Source organism: Sapajus apella, unplaced genomic scaffold (assembly GCF_009761245.1).
Source record: "Sapajus apella isolate SASKATOON/1434 unplaced genomic scaffold, GSC_monkey_1.0 scaffold29, whole genome shotgun sequence".
In the NCBI taxonomy this organism is placed as follows: Eukaryota; Metazoa; Chordata; class Mammalia; order Primates; family Cebidae; genus Sapajus; species Sapajus apella.
Window position 1 is genome coordinate 23,233,080 of NW_022436969.1, and position 6,000 is coordinate 23,239,079.

General features: G+C 41.8%; 1 long non-coding RNA gene across 1 annotated transcript; it reads left to right on the forward strand.

The window, feature by feature from the left end:
• Positions 1-2,468: 2,468 nt before the first annotated feature.
• Positions 2,469-2,878, forward strand: LOC116561558. Its single transcript, XR_004273483.1, has 2 exons — positions 2,469-2,629; positions 2,667-2,878. It is a non-coding gene; the product is annotated as an uncharacterized LOC116561558 (long non-coding RNA).
• Positions 2,879-6,000: the final 3,122 nt, after the last annotated feature.

The window sequence follows — 6,000 nt, forward strand, 5'->3', positions numbered from 1 at the left end:
GGCTGGCTTGGACTACGTGCTGTTTCTCGAGTCATGCTGGCTTGGGTTTCAAGTGGCTTGTTGCCTGTGTAGTACTGGTTGTTTCACACAGTATCCTGACTCTCCTAGTTGAAAGTGACCTTAGAGACCACTTAGTCTAACACTCTTGCTTTAAAATCAAAGAGACAAATTCATAAATGTTCAGGAGCTGTCCCAGTGTTAGGTAGCTGTGTTGCTGCCATGCCAGAGCAGTTTAGTTAGAGCCATTCCAGATACTTGAAAACTAGGAATTGCTGAGAAATAATCTACAGACTATTTTTTTTTTTTTTTTGGTCATCAGGACAAAAGGGGAAGAGTGCCTCCCTCTCCTGAATTCACAGACAGCCTGCCTCATTGCAGCAGCTGCGAGAGCATTCCCAGCAAGGAACCCACAATATCTGGCCCTCTTGGTGGCAACATAAATGTGAACACTGAGCTATTTCAAACATGCTGATACTTCTTCAGTTCTCAAGCCCTAAGGACATAAACTTCCAGATGCCCCACATTTCAGGAGCGCTGTCCTGTCAGTTCTGGAGCACTTGCTGTCAGCTTCCATCAGACTCCAAAGCAGCCACCAGTATCAGGAGCACAGCTGCAGAGTGCCCTGCACAGCAATGGCTAACGTATTAGACACCATGTGTATGTTAACGGGATGAGCTAAAATAGTAGTGCAAACTCAGTCTTCCACGTAGCTGCATCTGAACTTTCTCAGCTCACTGCAACCTCCACCTCCCAGTTTCAAGCAATTTTCCTGCCTCAGCCTCCTGAGTAGCTGGGACTACAGGTGTGCGCCACCATGCCCTGCTAATTTTTGTATTTATGGGTTTTCATCATGTTGTCCAGGCTGGTCTTGAACTCAAGCAGTCCTCTCACCTCGGCCTCCCAAAGTGCTGGGATTACAGGCATGAGCCACTGTGCCTGGCCCAGAGTTTTGTATTAAGCAGGTCTTACCTCTTAAACTTTTTTGGGTAGGCAAGAGAGGTTTTACACACCTTTGGCTAACAGGAGGGAAGCACCATAATCTTTATTAGCATTATAATCAATGTGTGTGTGTGTGTGTGTGTGTGTGTGTGTGTGTGCATTGTGTGGGGGTGTGAGCACATGCATTCTGCAGTGGTATCGGGAGTCTTTGAGACTTGAGTTTCTCTCTAGTTGCCTAGGCTGGAGTGCAGTGGCACAATCTCAGTTCACTGGAACCTCTGCCTGCCGGGTTCAACCGATTATCCTGCCTCAGCCTCCTAAGTAACTGGGATTACAGGTGCCCGCCACCACGTCAGGCAATTTTTTTTTTGTATTTTTAGTAGAGATGGGGTTTCATCATGCTGGCCAGGCTGGTCTCAAACTCCAGATTCATTTGCCTAAGCCTTCAAAGTGCTGGGATTACAGGCATGAGCCACCGTGCCTGGCCAGGAGTCTTTAAATAACTCATGTGTGCAATTAAGCCCTTTCCTAAAAGTAGTTTTCTTCATGAAATTGTAGACTATGATTTACAATTGTACATCCTTTCCTCAATTGGAGCTGGGAAGAAAAAAGTTAAATATGTGTTACCCAAAGCTTTTCCAACTTATGGTATCCAAATTCTGTGTCTTTCTGGAATACATGAAACACAAGTCAAAGATTGTAACTTGGACTTAGTCACTGGACATGTGGATTATGAGTTGGACACATAACACAAGTGTCTTGACATAAACATATCACAGTGGAACTTCAGGGGAAGGGGCTCCTAAGAAATGTCTAGCAACTGAGGAAACAGCTTATGTAACTGGATTAATATCAAACTCAACACCATGAAATGTGTAAGATATTCAGAGGTAAACCGTGCATTCTTAGTTAACATAAAAACACAAGAACTTTCCTCTGCTCATATTTTAGGAATATATTTGTTGAGGGATATTTCTACAAAACAATGAAGTTTGCTGCATCAACTGCATTTTCCTTTCATAAAAAATTTCTCTGTAGCATGCACTGGTGTTTGATAGCATGTTATCCACAGAATTACTTTCAAAATTTGAGTCAATCTGCTCAAACTCTGCTGCTGCTTTATCAACTAAGCATGCACTACTCCAAATCTTTTATCATTTCAACAATGTTCACAACATCTCCACTGGTAGATTTCCTCTTAAAAAAACACATTGCAGCCAGGCGCAGTGGCTCATGCCTGTAATCCCAACACTTTGGGAGGCCGAGGTGGTCGGATCACCTGAAGTTGGGAGTTTGAGACCAGCCTGACCAACAAGGTAGAGACAAATGTCTCTACTAAAAATATGAAATTAGCTGGGCGTGATGGTGCATGCCTGTAATCCCAGCTACTCAAGAGGCTGTGGCAGGAGAATTGCTTGAACCCAGGAGGCAGGGGTTGCAGTGAGCCGGGATCACACCATTGCACTCCAACCTGGGCAACAAGAGTGAAACTCCATCTCAAAACAAAAACAAACAACTCCCCCCACACACACAAAACAAAACACCACATTGCTCATTCATAAGAACCAACACCTCATTAATTTACATTTTCTCATGAGACTGCAGTAGTTCAGTCACATCCTCAGGCTCCATGTCTAATTCTACTTCTCTTGCTATTTCCACCCCATCTGCAGTTACTTCCTCTACTGAAGTCTTGGACCCTTCAAAGTGTACTTCCTCTACTGAAGTCTTGGATCTTTCAAAGTAATCCATGAATGTTGGAATGAGCTTCTTCCAAAATCCTGTTAATGTTGCATTTTGACCTCCTTCCATGAATCACCAATGTTTTTAACGGCATCTAGAATGGTGGATCCTTTCCGGAGGCTTTTCAGTGTGCTTTGCCCAGATCCATGAGGAATCACTGCCTATGACAGCTAAAGCCTTATGAAGTGTATTTCTTTTATTTTTATTTTTTATTTTTTAAATTATTATTTTTCGAAGTGTATTTCTTAAATAAAAGTAAAAATTACTCCTTGATCCATGGGCTACAGAATGATGTGTTAGCAGGCATGAAAACAATTTTACATCTTGGATGAAAACATCCTCGTACATCTCCAACAGAGCTCTTGGGTAACCAGGTGCACTGTCAATGAGCAGTAATATTTTGAAAGAAATCTTTTTTCTGAGCAGTAGGTCTCAACAGTAGGCTTAAAACATTCAGTAAACCTTGCTGTAAACAGATCTGCTGTCATCTGTCAAAGCTTTGTTAGTCATTGACAGGGTACAGGCAGAGTAGATTTAGCTTCATTCTTAAGGTCTCTAGGATTTTCCGAATGGTAAATGAGCACTGGCTTCAACTTAAGGTCATCAGCTGCATTAGTCCCCAACAAGAGCGTCAGTCTTTGAAGCCTGGAAGCCAGGTATTGGCTGTTCTCTAGCTATGAAAGTCCTACATTGCATCTTGCTTCATCTGCATTGCAAATGTGTAGTGTAGCCACCTTCTTCAAGATCATAGCTAGATCTTCTGGAGAATTTGCTGCAGCTTCTACATCAGCACTTGCTGCTTTACCTTGCACTTTTGTTATAGAGATGGCTTCTTTCCTTAAACTTCATGAACCAACCTCTGCTAGCTTTCACTTTTTCTTCTGCAGCCTCCTTACCTCTCTCAGCCTTCGAAGAACTGAAGTGAGTTAGAGCCTTGCTCTGGATTAGCTTTGGCTTAAAGAAATGTGGCTTGTTTGAACTTTATCCAGACCAGTCAAACATTATCCATATCAGGAAATAAGGCTTTTTTTTTTTTTTTTTTTTTTAAAGATGGACTCTCGCTCTGTCACCCAGAACAGAATGCAGTGGTGTGATCATAGCTCACTGCAGCCTCAAACTCCTGGGCTCAAGCAATCCTCTTGCCTTAGCCTCCTGAGGAGCTAGGACTATAGGCATGCACCACACAGCTTGCTTTCTTATCATTAGTGTTGACTGGAGTAGCACTTATAATTTCCTTCAATAACTTTTTCTTTGCATTCACAGCTTGGCTGTTTGGTGCAAAAGGTCTAGCTTGGGCTTACCTCAGCTTTTGAATGCCTGCCTCACTAAGTGATCATTTCTAGCTTTTGATTTAAAGTGAGACTTTAGACTCTTTCACTTAACACTTAGAATCCACTGTACTGTAGGGTTATTGGCCTCATTTCCATATTGTTGTATCTCAGGGAATGGAGAGTCTGAGGAGAGGGAGAGAAACAGGGTAATGGTCAGAACACACACGTTTATCCATTAAGTTTACCATCTTATATGGCATGGTTCATGGCAACCCAAAGCAATTACAATAGCTACATCAAAGATCACAGATCACCATAAAAGATACAGTAATAATGAAAAAGCTTGAAATGTTGGGAGAGTTACCAAAATGTGAAACAGACACAAAGTGCGCACAAGCTGTTGGAAAAATGTAGCCAACTGACTTGCCTGCTGCAGGATTGCCACAAACCATAAAAACTCAGGACCTGTGAAGCGCCACAAGCCACACATCATGGGGTGAGACATGCCTGTGTATGGCTGGGGCAGCAGTCACCCTTGTGGGTCCACAGCTCTTCAGATGTTTTGCACTAGGACTCAGGCATAGAGTCCCTTATGTAATTTCTATCCCCAAGCAAATAATTTAAAAATCAGTTGGAGAGTGTCAGCAGATGCTTCTAGGTTCTGTGTGGTGAGCCCCCAGGTTCCGGCATGTAGGGCTCTGGATGTCTCTGTACACAGGACGGAAACATGGTCACATGGGAATGCCAGTATCGGACTGCTTACTGAGCTATATGGGCTTTACTGCTTTATCAGTTATGCCTCCATGAATCTGTGAAAGAAAACGTCATCCATCTCCCACAGGATTTGTCTCCATATATATGACATAATAAAATGCTATATATTCTTTATATAATTTTACTCTCCTACTCATGGCTGCTTGATAACACAGCAGAGTCACTTGTGGTGGCAACATGTTAATTTTTCCAGGGCGGTTCTTGTAGACTGCATTTTTTTTTTTGACATGGAGTCTTGCTCTGTCGCCCAGGCTAGACTGTAGTGGCACGATCTCAGCTCACTGAAATCTCCACCTGCTGGGTTCAAGTGATTCTTGTGTCTCAGCCTCCCCAGTAGCTGGGATTACAGGCACACATTGCCACGCCCGGCTAATTTTTGTGTTTTTAGTAGAGATGGGATTTCACTATGTTGTCCACCATGTACAAAAATACAAAAATTAGCTGGGCGTGGTGTGCGCATGTAACCCCAGCTACTGGAGAGGCTGAGACATGAGAATCACTTGAACTCCTGACCTCATGTGATCCACCTGCCTCTCAAAGTACTGGGATTACAGGTGTGAGCCACCATGCCCGGCCTAGACTGTATTTCTTCAAAGATCAGGCTGCTGATGATAAAAGTACTCTACCTTCCCAACCGAGATGACTTCTGACAGCTAGTTACCAAAAGACTTCACCGTCTTATGATAGGAACTCAACACAGAAGGTATGATAGAAAGCCATTTTATTTTTCCCTAGATAAATTTTAAAATAGGAGACTTTAATGGAAAACATTTAGTACCATCATGTCACCCTGAATGCCAGCAATACCTCGACTTTTACACATGCAGGAAGCCAAGTAAAAGCCCCATCAGTAGTACACATTTCTCTGTGGTCCTTCAACAATTTTGCATGTACAAAATTTTCTGCTATTTTGCTTTAACAAACAGCAACATAATTTAAAACTTTTGTGTTTCCTATATAACACCTAAAATCCAGTCCTATATTAATATAGTTAGAAAAATAAAAGGCTTAAAAATTTCATAGTACAAGTTCATGGTGCTAATAACAGAATCTCTTTAAACATAAGATCATTTTAAATCTCCTACATAACCACCTTCTCATTTAATTTGAAATACTTAAGAATTAAAATCCAGTAAGATTGTTAAATTAATGTACATATCAATCATTTAATTTTCACTTGCCTTGGGAGAGTTAATTCCAACTGTTCACTGAATGAATTCCTTTCAAATATTAATAAATATATTACAGTATTTACAAGCATTCTTATGTACTC